Genomic DNA, 15448 nt, shown 5'->3' with positions numbered 1-15448 from the left:
GATAGGTGCGTTCGCAACCCGGGATCCACCGTGCAGGAAAGAACCTGCTGCTAAGTAAGGCGGTGAAGTAAATTAGTATAAACGAACTCTGTTACTTCACAGAGCCCGTAGTAAAGAGAATGCTGTGCCCTGTTTAGCTCACAGGGGACACAGCTACTCAGTAGAGCCGACAGTGGTCATGCAGTCCAAACCAAACACGCAGCTCCTCTCTGGTGGAGCCGGAATTCTAATGGCTATTAGCCAGCCCTGAATTCACACATAAGAAACTCCTCGCCGGAGGTGCCAGCATTCTAGGGGCTTATTTCAGCCGGGTCCCTGACAGCATACACACAAAACTCCTCGCCTGAGGTGCCAGCATTCTATGAGCTTATTTCAGCCGGGTCCCTGACCACACACACGACCACACTGGCGCTGAGCTCGTACATATTTGATACTAGCTCATGGCCGTGCGGTCATGAGAACCTTTTATAGCTGCAGCAACTTCAGGACCTTCCCAGAAGGACCAATGGAAGGCTGCCACAGAACTTTATCAGGTTCAGGACCTTCCTGGAGGACCAATGGAAGTTGCTGCAGTACCTGAGCATGTGACCCTTGATCTCCATTGAGAGATCTTACCCTGGGCATGCTCAGTGTGTGCAAAGCAGGACTTAGTGCCAGAAAAGCCTGCTCGCCACAGACCAGTGCAGGGTACAATAGCAGAGCCTGGAGAGGCAGCAGTAACCCTTTGCACAGTATCAGATTCAGTGAGACGCAGGGACCGACGTCTCCGCTGAGCAGGCTCGGCTAATGCAGAATGGGAGACCGCAGCAGACATGGTTCGAGATTCCCCCTGTGCAGCGGTGGGAACTCGACTCCTAACACGGTCTACCAGGAAGTTTTAGAGCACTTCATGCTTCCCTCTGCTGACAAGCTTTTTGGAGATAGAAATTTCATTCTCCACCAGGACTGGGCACCTGTCCACATTGCCAAAAGTACCAATACTTGGTTTAAAAACAACAGTATCACTATGCTTGATTGGCCAGTAAACTCGCCTGTAATGACTCTATATAACATACGAATTTCACTTTTTGTATGGAAGAATGATGATATTGTAATTTTGTGAAAAGCACCTGTAGACTCCCAGTTTGCTTCAGGGAGTGACCAGTGATATTCACATTTTCCCCTTGTGAAGGCTTGGAGCTATAGCAGTAGGCTTATTTCCTCTCTGGTTCTGTTGGAGGACGTTTGGTGTTATCGCTCTGGAGTCTGCTCTTGCTTCCCATTGTTTGTATCCCTTCTTATCTTTAGTGTTCAGTGAGAACTGATCCGTGCTCATCCCCCCTGCCCTATTCAGGGCCTGGCTCTAGGATTATACAGGGCTTAGATTCCTGTTCGGCGATTGGTGTGGAATCAATATAGGGATGGAAGGGTAGGCACGGTGCTATTAGATCTACCTAGGGGTCTCCACTCCCTCTTTGCCTAGTGTTTGGGCTTCCTTCCCCTCGTGTTGCACTTAGTCTTCCCACACTATGCGTGACATTATCACCGGCCCAATAAAATGTCCCTTTTTTACACAGAAAAAACACACTCCCATCTTTTTGTGAATCTCTGGGGAAATGTACAATGCAGAGGCACCTCCTTGCTGCATGGGTTCCTCCACCTTCCCTAGAACTGGTTCACCGCCAGACCGCTCCCCTGGCAAAGGGGCAAAACCCTGAAAAAGAGGCTCCGGAAAGGTGGTCTTACCCACCTATCCCGAAGACGTCTATCAACATGTATAGCCAATGACATAGCAGCCTCCAAGGACTCAGGGGTATCATACACTGACAAAGCATCCTTCAATCTTTCAGTAAGGCCCTGATTGGCTTCTGGGAGCCGGGTCATTCCACAGATCTTATCCCAAGAAACCTGGTCCTGAGTGTCTAGAGGCCACTCGTAGAAGGGGGGGTACAGTCACGGGTGTGTCAGATGCTACAGGCAGTCGCTCTGCATCTGGCTGCAAAAGGTCTCTGGATTTGGCATTGCACACACCTTTTTAATCCTTCTAACCTTTGGACACAGTGGCAATCACAATCTGACTCTAAATGACACCCCTGGACCTGGGTGTTTATAAACTCCCAGTCTGATTTAGGGATTCACCGGTGATATTCACATTTCCCCCTTGTGAAGGCTTGGAGCTATAGCGGTCGACTTACTTACTCTCTAGTGCTGTTGGAGGACGCTTAGTATTATCTCGTTCAGTGGGGACTGACCAGTGCTCATGCACCCCCCTACCCTATTCAGGGTCTAGCTCTATGGATATAAAGGGCTTAGATTCCTGCCCAGTGATTGGTGTGGAACCAATATATGGATGGAAGGGGAGGCAGGGTGCTATTAGATCTACCTAGAGGTCTCCACTCCCCCTTTCCCTAGCATTTGGGCTTCCTTCCCCTCTTCCCCTTATGTTGCACTTAGTCTACCCACACTGTGCGTGACACTGATGGTCAATACATCTTTTTACTTTTCTTTGATTCTCTGTGTTATACTCTATCCATTCAAACATCAACTTAGCATAATACAATGCATCAATATCATCCAGAACATTTGATGAGATAGATTAACATTAGAATCCATTATTCCAACCTTTAAGACAATCAATATGGAAAAGACTGGTGATTTCTGACAACACTACCACATTTTACAACCACTGAACATTAAGGTAATGTAAACCATCCTGTAATATTTGTATGACCCTAGCATAACGCCAAAGTCTGTATCTCTAACCCAAGAGCTAAACCTTGACAAGGGGTCCATTAACACAGTAGAATTGATCACGTCAATTCAACTCAATGGCAAAGATGCCTTCAAGGAGGACATCTCCTTTGCTTACATATTTTTCACAGCCCCTTAAGCAGTTGGAAATGAATCTGGCAGATACTTAACTATGATTGTATATGAAATGCTTATTTTTCTGTAGATCATTTTATTTCAAAGGAACACAACATGTAGTAAATTAGAATATTGCAATGTGCTGAAGGTTGATCTGCCCATGAAATAGAGCCTTAGAAACACTTGTCTCTTTCCATGACAACACAAAGAAAAATACACTAAAAGGTTTTCTCCAAAGAACTGCATCTTGTCAAAAAGAATGACAAAATAATGTTACAGTTCTTCTATTTTTTTTGTTATTCTTTGTCTCTTCTCACCCTATTGCCATTTCTAACTCTGCAGAGTTTGATATGACCTCATACTCCATGAACTAAATGTTTTCTCTGTGCTGCCTCTCAACCAGGCATTAAAAGCAGCTAAGGCACTTCAAACTGCTCCAGTTGCTACACCATCTATAATTTTCATGCCTTTGTCAAGTGCTGCGTGTCCAATATGATTGCACTTCACTGCACGCCCCAAAAGATATTTCAGGGAAACGACAACCAAAATTGTTGTCTCTGTAGGCATGAAAGAAAAAAGTTACAAGTTTGAAATGACTTTGATTCTTTTGTGGATTGTGGATTGCAGATAAATAACCAAAGTGTGCAAACTACTTATTGAGTCCTGGGTATTTCTATATTCTTAAGGCTCAAGATCTCTCTCAAGACCCAACTCGCCTTGTAATCCTTAAATGCTATATACACCTACGCACAGAATCACAGAATTTTTTTTTGTTAAATTGCTTCTAAAATGCAACTTTCGACATTGCTTTCATTAATAATGTTCCACCATTTTGTTACTGCAGTGTCAGTGTCACTGATGTGTAAGAGCCTGTACACCGTTGCACTGCATCTGTCTGCAGAAGGTCTCAGCAGCTTGCTTTGCAGACTTCTGCCTGGTCCTTCTGAGGTTATTACCCAGTGGCCACCTCCCCGGCTCTAATGGTAACACCTGAATCTGGGAGGTTATAACTCCCAACTTGCTAACTCCAGTGTCTTTGGAGACGGCCATGTCCTTGGCTATTCGGGTGGATAGATGCCTGAGGGACAGATGGGTAAGACCACCTGCTTCTGAGCCCTCTTTCTGGGACAAGATCCTAGTGTTGGCGGAAAGGTCCGGGGGTGAGCCTATACTGGAGGAGTTTGAGGATCCCATACAGTTGGGAGGTGCATTTATGTCACATGTTTCTCTTGACATTTGCAAGAAAAGGGGTGTATTTTTCTTGTGGGAGGAAGGGACATTTTACTGGGGCACATCCTGCAATCACAAAGCAAAAAGAGACTCGATTAACTCTTCGGGAGCCTTGAGCTTGATAATCAAGGGGTGTGTTCATCTTCAACTTACAATTTTCATTTTGTCCTGACAACAGAAGTGGTGCTAGTGAGCAGGTGTGAAAAAAGTTGTGTTTGTAGACAGTGGAGCTGTAGTCAGTATGTGGATGCTGAGTTTGGTAGAACTCATGATTTGTTTGCTCTAACTTGGCTAAACCTATTCCTATTTGCGCCATCGACTCAGCACCACTTGCACAGAGGACACTGACACAAATTGTTCATAACACAAGACTGAAGGTGGGGAAGTAATCCCTTGTTATGTCCTGAAGGGTCTCCACACTCAAATGGTTCTGGGTTTGCCCTGGTTGGTGAAGCATAATCCAACTGGCAATCCAGAGAGATTGTAAAGTTGGGAGATTACGGTCATGGTAACCGCCTAAGCGTTTCCCCTTCTGCTGTATCTACAGTGTCCTTACTGGCACTTTTGTCTGACTTGGAGGACCCTGCCCAACCTTGCAGAAGGGGGTAGGCATCTGAACCTTGTACACTGACCTGGATGGAAAGGTGTTATAGGGTCTGGGGGACGCCCCTGCCTCTTGCCCCTTGGGCAAGCTATTTGTGCCATCTAAATTGCGCAGCATGGTAACTAGAGGATTTCCTAACTCTGTACTTGCTGGCCACCCAGGTGGTAATGCAGCGCCCCAGAGTCCTGGTCGTTGCAGTACTGTGGCTCCGCCACTATGGGGAGCTATGGTACGTTTGATGGCACTGAAGGAGTTCATCTGATCAGGTATCACAGACATCAATACATTTCACAGTCGGGCCTCCGGGGGGAGCTAAGGGTTCTATTCACTAGGCCACTCCCCACCATAGTGGGTAAACTGGGGGTCAGGCAGGAAGTTAGATCAGAAAGCTGACTGGGTTGGAACCAGGCAACACCTTGTGGCAGAGGGTGTTGTGGGGGAAGATACAGTAGGGTCTCTGTCAGGGGTGGGATCCTGACAGAGGCTTGGCAACTTGAGCGAACGTAACGGGACCGTGCCTGCTCAGGATAGCGGCGGTGCCCAAGGAAGGACGAGAAGCGAGATAGATTGTGCTGAGTGAGAAACGAGATCAAGGCAATAAGGAGAATACCAGTAGGGGTCGTGCCATAAGACCGAGGCAACACCCTACTGAGGCGCACTACCGGTGGCCGGAACGCCGAGGGAGTATTACAACATCCAGCTTCAAGCAATACTCTAAACAGCGGCAGGACAGTCAGTCTAAGGCGGGCTGTCTCACTTAAATCACCTATGCAGTCTTGGGGGGCAACTTGTGGAGAGGGGCGACTCTAGGGTCCCGGAAGAGCTCCGAGCCTACCCGTCAAACGGGTGCCGTCCCAACCGTAACATCAGGGAGGGACGGAGGATTAGCGGAACATCATCTAATCGAGTTGTGAGGGAACTTAAGAAACAAACACAGCAGTTGTGGGGACTTTCCGTAAGCACAGCAGGGAAGGACCGCAACACATAGAGCTAGAAGGAAGGCACAGATTTCCACCTGCTAAGAGAACTCTGGAGGTGCCATTGGACCGGCCGGACTTGCGCAGCCTGGTTATCCAGATTCTGGACTGAGGACCCAGAGACCTTCAGTAAAGAGGTAAAGAGACTGCAACCTGGTGTCCTTGTTATTTACTGCACCACACCATCTACATCCTCCCTATCATTCACTGTGCGCCCCTCGGCAGGGTCACGGACCGGGGCCTAGCCACCGTGACAACCCCAGAGCAGAGACTCAGAGGCCCGGTACCGGGCACCCCTCGGCCCTGCGGCAGTGGCGGTGCTACAAATTTGGCGTCACGAACAGGATCTACTTAAGCCTGAAGAATCAGGTCATGTGTGCCTTGGAACTGTGATTTATTGTGCTTGGACTGTACTTTATTGCAAGGACTGTGCTGCGCCATTTGCCGCCAAAATCCGCCGCCATTACAGCGCTGAGGAGAGCGCAGGAAGAGAAGAGGGGCGTGAAGTGGGCGTGAACGAGCTGAAGAGCGCGAAGGACAATGGCCGCCCAGTCTAAATATTTCTGCACTGTGAGGACGTGTCCGTCAGCAGCGGAGATCCGCCTCCTGATCCTCAATGGAGGGCGGAGATCGAGGAAGCGACACCGCCCACGAAGGAGAGAGCGGGAAAAAGACCAGGAAGTGACCCACGTGGAGGACGCCATGACCAGCAGCTCTGAACCCGACAGTGGGGTTGAAGTGGAAGTCTCCCCCAACCACCCGGATAAGCACAGCAGCCCGTTCTCCGTGGACAGCACCGAACTTCTGCGGGTCGAGATGGAGAGCCTGATCGACCGGCTCCTCCAGCTGAACATGAAGGCCCAGGCTCCGCACCAGGCAGCGCCGGAAGAGGGTCCTCAGGCGTCGGATCCTGCACCGTTACTGGAGCAACCGCTGAGATCCTCGCCGACGCCGCCGGAGGAACCCGCCGCGGAGGAGGCCCCTGCATCGGCTGGTGAGTCCGCCGACCCCGTCCCACCGGCTGAGGGTTTGCTAGTGGGTCCCGTAGCAGCGCCCCCTCTCCCGGGAACCCATAAACTGCAACGCCTGCTACCATGGGAGGAAGCCACGGGCATGGAGCACCGTATGCGAGCCCCAATCGCCCCCACTCCCCTGCTATGTGAGGTCCACGCGGAGCGCACAGTGTGCCGCTGGGTGAACCCCGGATCCAATCTTATGGGGTTCCCCGGGGTGAAGACCCAGGAGGGAGAGATGGTGCAGGCCCTAAGCTGGGAAGAATATCAGGTCCAGCTAGAGCAGCAATGGAAGGAGAAGGAAAAGGAGTACCAGGCCGGGCTGGAGGCCTACCATCGGAAAGATTTGGCGGTCAAGGACCGGGCCCGCAAGGACCCCACCGCTCACCAGGCCCTGCGCAGGCAGGGCACCATCACCGCCTTCAAGCTCCGTGGAGGCTGGGGCTTCATCAAGGAGCCGGGCCTGTATGCGGAGGTGTTTGTGAACCGGAGGGATGTTGAGTCGCACCTCAGGGAGGGCCACCCAGGACGGGATCTCTTTCCGGGGGATGAAGTCTCATACACCAGGCACTTTGGGGAAAAAGGGTGGTTTGCCCTGAATGTCCGCAAGGAGCCAAACCCTGCGATGCCTCCGATTAGGGTGCCAGTGAAGTTAACCCCTGTAGCAAAGGTGTCCCCTTGCGGTCAGCCCGTGGTCGTTGCCAGGACCACCGAAGACACCCCCACGTGCACTATGGTCAAGACCACGACATGCAGCATCGTCACCTCCACCACCCTCGTGGCCAAGGAGGCACCTCTCTCGGTGGCTGGTGCCCGTGCTGCTCAGAGCTGAAGACTGTGGGTACACAGACCCCCAGATGGGACGACAGACCCCCTTATGCAGTACCGGGCGGCTCGCAATACCCAAAGGGATTGCCTCCGCCGGTGCTGCCTCCTGATTGGTTTGAATAAATGTCACAGTATTCTGAAAATGTAAATAGTTATTGTTCTCCTGATTTTGCTGCTAAAACCCGTTTAGGGTTAACTCTTAAAGGGATCCCCTTGTTGACCCGGGATCCCTATTGCTTTTTGGTTGTTTTTCTACTTTTTGTTTCCTGTTGAAAAGAACTGCCGCAATCATGAACAGTGCATGATACAAACTTTTTGTAAATAGTTTGCACCTTATTAAAGGTGCTCCCTACTGGTTTTACTTCAAAAAGGACTCTTTGTGAAGATACCACACTGGAACCTTTACTGAGTACGGACTGGTAGCTTGAGAAGACATGCTACCTCATAGAGACTTGGTTCCCTCTTAAAGGGGATGTTCATTTGTTGCACTTAAATGGTGATATTGCTTTAAGATAGGTAGCAATAATGTTTTGACGAAAAGAAAGTGATGATAATGTTTGTATGAGAAAGTTATATGTATCCAACTAGTTAATTGTAAAGAAATGCTGGTAATGTTCCTGAAAGAAAGTGAAAGCTAGAAGAAGGATGCAGTGGGCCTGTAGGGGTAGACGTAGTGCCCAGCATACATGTCAGTAGGAAAAATAATGAGAAGGTTTAATGTTCTATAGAAAATGTTTGATAATGTTGATAAACAACGAGGACAGAAGGTAAACCCTGAGTCCTCATAGGAGTCATGTAGAGATGGCTCGGTGCTCTTAAACTGAAAGCAATGTTATGTTCTATACTGTGTATAGTAGTTGAAAAGACAGAAGGCTCGGGCTGAAAGGAGCAGTCCTGTAAGAAAGGAGAGGCAGAAGGTCTGGTGCCGTTAGGACAGGCGGTCCTGCAGATTTAAAGAAGGAGAATGTAAAAGTTAAATTGCCTTATAATGTGATTATAAGAAGGTCTTTAGCGGATTCAGAGTGTACGTCCTTAAAGGCAATGTTAAATTATTGTTCAACAAGTTTGTACTAGTAGAATACCCGGTTGGGTAAGAAAAGTTATTTATAGCATGTTGCTATGATATTTAACCATGTTGGTAACGTTCAAGTGTCCTCAACTCCCATAAAGGGAAGCTCTGTTTAAATATACTTATTGTTATTGCACTCAACAAAACTGTATGTCTTTTTGCTAACTTGTATTGTTGTTTTCTTCTCAGTCCCGGAGTACTGTGTTTAACCAGGGGGGAGTGCAGCGCCCCAGAGTCCTGGTCGTTGCAGTACTGTGGCTCCGCCACTATGGGGAGCTATGGAACGTTTGATGGCACTGAAGGAGTTCATCTGATCAGGTATCACAGACACCAATACATTTCACAGTCGGGCCTCCGGGGGGAGCTAAGGGTTCTATTCACTAGGCCACTCCCCACCATAGTGGGTAAACTGGGGGTCAGGCAGGAAGTTAGATCAGAAAGCTGACTGGGTTGGAACCAGGCAACACCTTGTGGCAGAGGGTGTTGTGGGGGAAGATACAGTAGGGTCTCTGTCAGGGGTGGGATCCTGACAGAGGCTTGGCAACTTGAGCGAACGTAACGGGACCGTGCCTGCTCAGGATAGCGGCGGTGCCCAAGGAAGGACGAGAAGCGAGATAGATTGTGCTGAGTGAGAAACGAGATCAAGGCAATAAGGAGAATACCAGTAGGGGTCGTGCCATAAGACCGAGGCAACACCCTACTGAGGCGCACTACCGGTGGCCGGAACGCCGAGGGAGTATTACAACATCCAGCTTCAAGCAATACTCTAAACAGCGGCAGGACAGTCAGTCTAAGGCGGGCTGTCTCACTTAAATCACCTATGCAGTCTTGGGGGGCAACTTGTGGAGAGGGGCGACTCTAGGGTCCCGGAAGAGCTCCGAGCCTACCCGTCAAACGTGTGCCGTCCCAACCGTAACATCAGGGAGGGACGGAGGATTAGCAGAACATCATCTAATCGAGTTGTGAGGGAACTTAAGAAACAGACACAGCAGTTGTGGGGACTTTCCGTAAGCACAGCAGGGAAGGACCGCAACACATAGCGCTAGAAGGAAGGCACAGATTTCCACCTGCTAAGAGAACTCTGGAGGTGCCATTGGACCGGCCGGACTTGCGCAGCCTGGTTATCCAGATTCTGGACTGAGGACCCAGAGACCTTCAGTAAAGAGGTAAAGAGACTGCAACCTGGTGTCCTCGTTATTTACTGCACCACACCATCTACATCCTCCCTATCATTCACTGTGCGCCCCTCGGCAGGGTCACGGACCGGGGCCTAGCCACCGTGACAACCCCAGAGCAGAGACTCAGAGGCCCGGTACCGGGCACCCCTCGGCCCTGCGGCAGTGGGGGCGCTACAGTAAGGCAACCGTGTGCCTCCATTCTCATTGTTTTTTGTGGCCGGGGTTGTTTCGCGATGTGGTTGAGCAAGTGGCTTCCTGCAGTTTTTGCGCACGTTCTAAGGTACCGCATACCCATCCATCTAGTCCAGTTTCACTACTACCTGTTCCTAACAGTGTCAGGGGAGACAGGTATAAACGTATGACTATCAGTAAACGGCGTGGCAGGTCAGGACCTGAATGTGAATGACTTTGTGTGGTTGTCTACCAGGAATTTAAGGTTGAGGTTTCCTTCCCAGAAGTTGGGACCTAGATTCACTGGTCCCTATAAGATAACCGCCGTCATTAGTCCAGCAGCGTTTAGTCTTGCGCTACTTCAGACTCTTAAGATCTACAGTGTTTTTCACAGGTCTCAGGTGTTGCAGAAGAGATATGTGGGACCCCTTGAGATCTCACCCCTACCGCCTCCCCCAATAATGGTTGATGCAGATTGTGAGCCCTCACGGGCAGGATCCTCCCTCCTTCTGTACCTGTTAGTGCCTTGTTTTTTGCTCATGCTTATTGTATTTGTCTATATTTGCCCCCTTTTCACATGTAAAGTGCCATGGAATAAATGGCGCTATAAAAATGTATAATAATAATAATAATAATGATAACATCGAGTTTCAAATTTCGAGGATTGTAGATTCTCGCCTCAGACGTCGTTCCTTACAATACTTGGTGCATTGGAGGGGTTATGGTCCAAAGGAAAGGATGTGGGTTTCTGTATCAGAGGTCAATGCCCCAGGCTGGTCATCTCTTATCCTGAGAAACCTGGTCTTGAGTACCCGGAAGCCACTCGTAGAAGGTGGGGTACTGTCACGGGCATAGCCGGCATTAGGGGCAGGCAGACCAGACAGCTGCATAGGGCCCCCGCTCCTCCAGGGGCCCCCACAAGCCAGTGGTGTGCCACTAACAGCAGCACACCACATGGCGCTATGGGGCCGTTGAGTAACAGGGGCCTGGCGGCGCTGCCCCCCTGCATTCAACTTATCGGCATCATAGATACCAATACAGTTGATAGCAGATATAAAGGAGCATCAGATGATGCTCCCTCTCCCATCACTCCCCCTCTGCTTCTGACTCAGCAGCGTGTGCCAGCAGTGGAGCTGATCAGATGCACTGCAGAAGCAAGAGCAGTGGGGGAATGAAGAGGAGAGGTAAGTATTGTGTGTGTGTACTATACTGTGTGTGTCAGAAGGCTGCACTATACTCTGTATGTGTGTGTGTCTGCACTATACTGTGTGTCTGCACTATACTGTGTGTGGAGGGCTGCACTATACTGTGTGTGGAGGGCTGCACTAAACTGTGGGGGGAGGCTGCACTATACTGTGTGTGGGGGACTGTACTATGCTGTGTGGGGGGCTGCATTATACTTTGAGGGGGGCTGCATTATACTCTATCAAGGACAATGGGGAGTACATTATAATATGTGTACTATATGGGACCTTCATTATATTGCATCGAAGACTAACTGTACCCGTCATTCTTCCTCAGCTGGAGTAAAGAAGTCAGGAAACAAGCATCAAACGACTTAATTATTGTTGATCAAGCTCATTTAACGGCCTGAACTCAGCGCATGGAAATACAACAAAAATGTTTCTGTGTGATGGTGCAATATGTGAGCATTTGGGACCCCAGTTTGAATTTTTGCCTAGGGCCCCACTATGTCTAAAACCGGCCCTGGTCACGGATGTGTCAGAGTCTGCAGACTGTTGCACTGCATCTGTCTGCAGTAGGTCTCAACAGTTTCTGATGCTAGGGCCCAGTGGCCACCTCTCCCAGCTCTAATTGTCTCACCTGAATCTGGGTGTTTATAACTCCCAACTTGCTGTTGGGAGTTGCGGGTGATATTTTCTATTTGAGGCTTTGAGCTGTAGCAGTCCGCTAGTGTCGTCTTTTGAGTTTGAAGGGCGTCGGTGTTTCTCTCTGAGTCTCAAGCTAAGGGTCTCCCTTATTTCGTTTGTCTATCCCAGTAGTCTTTAGAGGTAGTGAGGATTGACTAGTGCTCATCCTATCCTTCCCGCTGCAGGGATTATCGCCAGGGTCAGGCAGGGATTAGGTATCATGCTCCATGATAGGGGCAGAACCTATATAGGGACAGTAGGTCAGACAGGGTGACGTTAAATCTGCCTAGGGGTCTCCACTCCCTCCTTCCCTAGTGTTTGGCTACCTCTCCCTTATCCCTTCACGCTGCATTTAGTCTTTCCTTCACATTGCATGACATTCGGCCCTTTATCAGTAACTGAGGACTTTGTAAAATTAGTGCAAATCTGTCAGAGCATCTGCTCAGTTCTTATAGCTTTCTCTGCTGACCCCTTCCCTTTTATCAGTGTTAAAGACTGCGGCAGGGAGAAGGGAAGTGGTTGAAAATATAACTCCACAATGCGGATAGGTGAGAAAGCATGTACAATCTTTCCTATGGAAGAGAAAACAGGCTATAGAAAATGAGGAAATCATATGACGAGTAAATTAGAGTATAGAAGCTGTGCTGATAAATGCAGATAAGACATTAAGACATCACTACCATTGATCCAGCCTGTATTACTGGGAGAGACTCTCCTACAAGAGTAAAATCTGAAATTTAGAGCAGGCTGCAAACTGTATTTCAACTGACACAACCAACAACAAAAAATGAGTGCTAGACATGTCTTGAATAACACTCTTAATTACAAGTAATTAAAATTAATATGTATACGACAAGGTATTCCAATAAAAATGGGAACAAAAAACACACCATTGGAGGACCAATTCGGTAAGAAAAATAAACAAGGAGCACTGACTAGCAATATGTCTCGCATAAAGAGAATGAGTAAAAACCCTTATTCTAGTAATTTAGGTATAAGAATAATACTCAAATGTTCATACTACAATATTTAATCATTTGCAAAGAACATGTTTTACTCGGGGAAAGTTGTAATGTGTCATTAATTGTAGCATAAAATACAAGCCCAGAAAAATCAAAGACGTCAAATTAAATGAAATTTGTAAACTGCTAGTTAATCTAAGCATACTCAATTTAATAATTTACACAATGTAATGTTCGTCCAAGCATGTGTCCCAGCGCCCAAACATACAGTGGGTACGGAAAGTATTCAGACCCCTTTAAATTCTTCACTCTTTATTTCAATGCAGCCAATTGGTAAATTTAAAATAAGTTCATTTTTTTCTCATTAATGTACACTCTGCACCCCATCTTGACTGAAAAAAAAACAGAAATGTAGAAATGTTTGCAAACTTATTAAAAAGGAAACTGAAATATCACATGGTCATAAGTATTCAGACCCTTTGCTCAGTATTGAGTAGAAGCACCCTTTTGAGCTAGTACAGCCATGAGTCTTCTTGGGAATGATGCAACAAGTTTTTCACACCTGGATTTGGGGATCCTCTGCCATTGTTCCTTGCAGATCCTCTCCAGTTCCGCCAGGTTGGATGGTGAACGTTGGTGGACAGCCATTTTTAAGGTCTCTCCAGAGATGCTCAATTGAGTTTAGCTCAGGGCTCTGGCTGGGCCAGTTAAGAATGGTCACAGAGTTGTTCTGAAGCCAGTCCTTTGTTATTTTAGCTGTGTGCTTAGGGTCATTGTCTTGTTGTAAGGTGAACCTTCTGCCAAGTTTGAGGTCCAGAGCACTCTGGAAGAGGTTTTCATCCAGGATATCTCTGTACTTGGTTGCATTCATGTTTCCTTCAATGGCAACCAGTCGTCCTGTCCTTGAAGCTGAAAAGCACCCCACAGCATGATGCTGCCACCACCATGTTTCACTGTTGGATTGTATTGGGCAGGTGATGGGCAGTGCCTGGTTTTCTCCACACATACCACTTAGATTTATCACCAAAAAGGTCTATCTTCATCTCATCAGGCCAGAGAATCTTATTTCTCATAGTCTGGGAGTCCTTCAAGTGTTTTTCAGCAAACTATGTGGGCTTTCATATGTCTTGCACTGAGAAGAGGCTTCTGTCGGGCCACTCTGACATAAAGGAAGGTGGAAGGTGAGCTAAGCCCACCGGCATCAGGGACTTATCTACAGCATTCTGGAATGCTGTAGATAAGCCCCGATGTATCCTGAAAGATGAGAAAAAGAGGTTAGATTATATTCACCGAGGGGCGGTCCCGCTGCCGTGGGTGTCGCGGTCCCGGGCCTCCTATCTTCTTACGATCACGTCCTCTTCTTGTCTTCACGAAAGGTCAGAGAGGCCCAGCGCCTGCGCACTGCAGTACTTTGCTCTGCGCTCAACAGGGCAGACAAAGTACTCCTGCGCCGGAGCTGCGGCGTGACGACAAGAAGAGGACGTCATCTGATGAAGATAGGAGGCGCCGGACCGGACCGCGACACCTATTGGACCGAACCGCAGTGGGGAACACCCCTGGGTGAGTTTAATATAAACTCTTTTTCTCATCTTTTAGGATACATCGGGGGCTTATCTACAGCATTACAGAATGCTGTAGATAAGCCCCTAATGCTGGTGGGCTTAGCTCACCATCGATTTTGGGGGTGACAGGTTCCCTTTAAGTACTGCAGAAATTCTTTTGTAACCTTGGCCAGACATGTGCCTTGCCACAATTCTGTCTCTGATCTCCTTGGCCAGTTCCTTTGACCTCATGATTCTCATTAGGTCTGACATACACTGTGAGCTGTGAGGTCTTATATAGACAGGTGTGTGCCTTTTCAAATCAAGTCCTATCATTTCAATTCAACACAGCTGTACTCCAATGAAGGAGTAAAAGCATTTCAAGGAGGATCACAAGGAAATAGACAGCATGTGACTTAAATATGAGTGTCTGAGCAAAGGGTCTGAATACTTATGACCATGTGATATTTCAGTTTTTCTTTTTTTTAATAAATATGCAAAAATTTCTACATTTCTTTTTTTTTCAGACAAGATTGGGTACAGAGCGTACATTAATGAGAAAAAAATGAACTTTTTTGAATTTACCAAATGACAGCAATAAAACAAAGAGTGAAAAAATTTAAAGGGGTTTGAATACTTTCCATGCCCGCTGTATATTTCACCCTGCTTTGTCAGGACTCAAGACATTTAAAGCATATCTTTCCCATGTGACAATCCCTTTTTTAAGAGGTTATGTGGGCTTAAAGGGGTTATCTAGAACAAATTTTTTTTAACTATGGGCCTAAAAACTAAAGGGCAGGTGGTTGCTACCCACCTAATGGCTGTGCTGTGGCCGATCTCTGCAAGCACAGTTCCTCCCGTTGATTCGGCAGCTTCCACTGACGTCACAGTAATTCACACTTTAGGAGAGAAAAGCGGCAAAAAGGGTGTTATCTGATAGAGGTATTAGAGACTATAACAAGATTGCACTCACCAGCTAGTTAGCAACTACCCACCTGTTTTTTTTTTTTATTACTTTTACTATGGGCATAAAACTTAGTCCTGGATAAACCCTTTAATTACTTAATTACACAACTTCATGCATAATAATGTTAGTTTATTTAATTCTCATATTTTTTAATATTACATTTTGTTTGAAAATCATTTTGACAGACACA

The 15448-nt window shown here is 47.6% G+C and overlaps 1 long non-coding RNA gene across 1 annotated transcript in view; it reads right to left on the bottom strand.

Moving 5' to 3' along the window:
- Positions 1-15448, bottom strand: part of LOC143815315 (uncharacterized) — an 84091-nt gene that overhangs the window by 57332 nt on the left and 11311 nt on the right. The window contains exon 2 of the long non-coding RNA XR_013223722.1: positions 15106-15190. This is a non-coding gene — a long non-coding RNA (uncharacterized LOC143815315). The remainder of the gene's footprint in view (positions 1-15105; positions 15191-15448) is intronic.

This window comes from Ranitomeya variabilis, chromosome 1 (genome assembly GCF_051348905.1).
Source record: "Ranitomeya variabilis isolate aRanVar5 chromosome 1, aRanVar5.hap1, whole genome shotgun sequence".
Classification (NCBI taxonomy): domain Eukaryota; kingdom Metazoa; phylum Chordata; class Amphibia; order Anura; family Dendrobatidae; genus Ranitomeya; species Ranitomeya variabilis.
The sequence above is the reverse complement of the archived record's forward strand: the minus strand, read 5'-3'. Positions and strand labels throughout refer to the sequence as shown.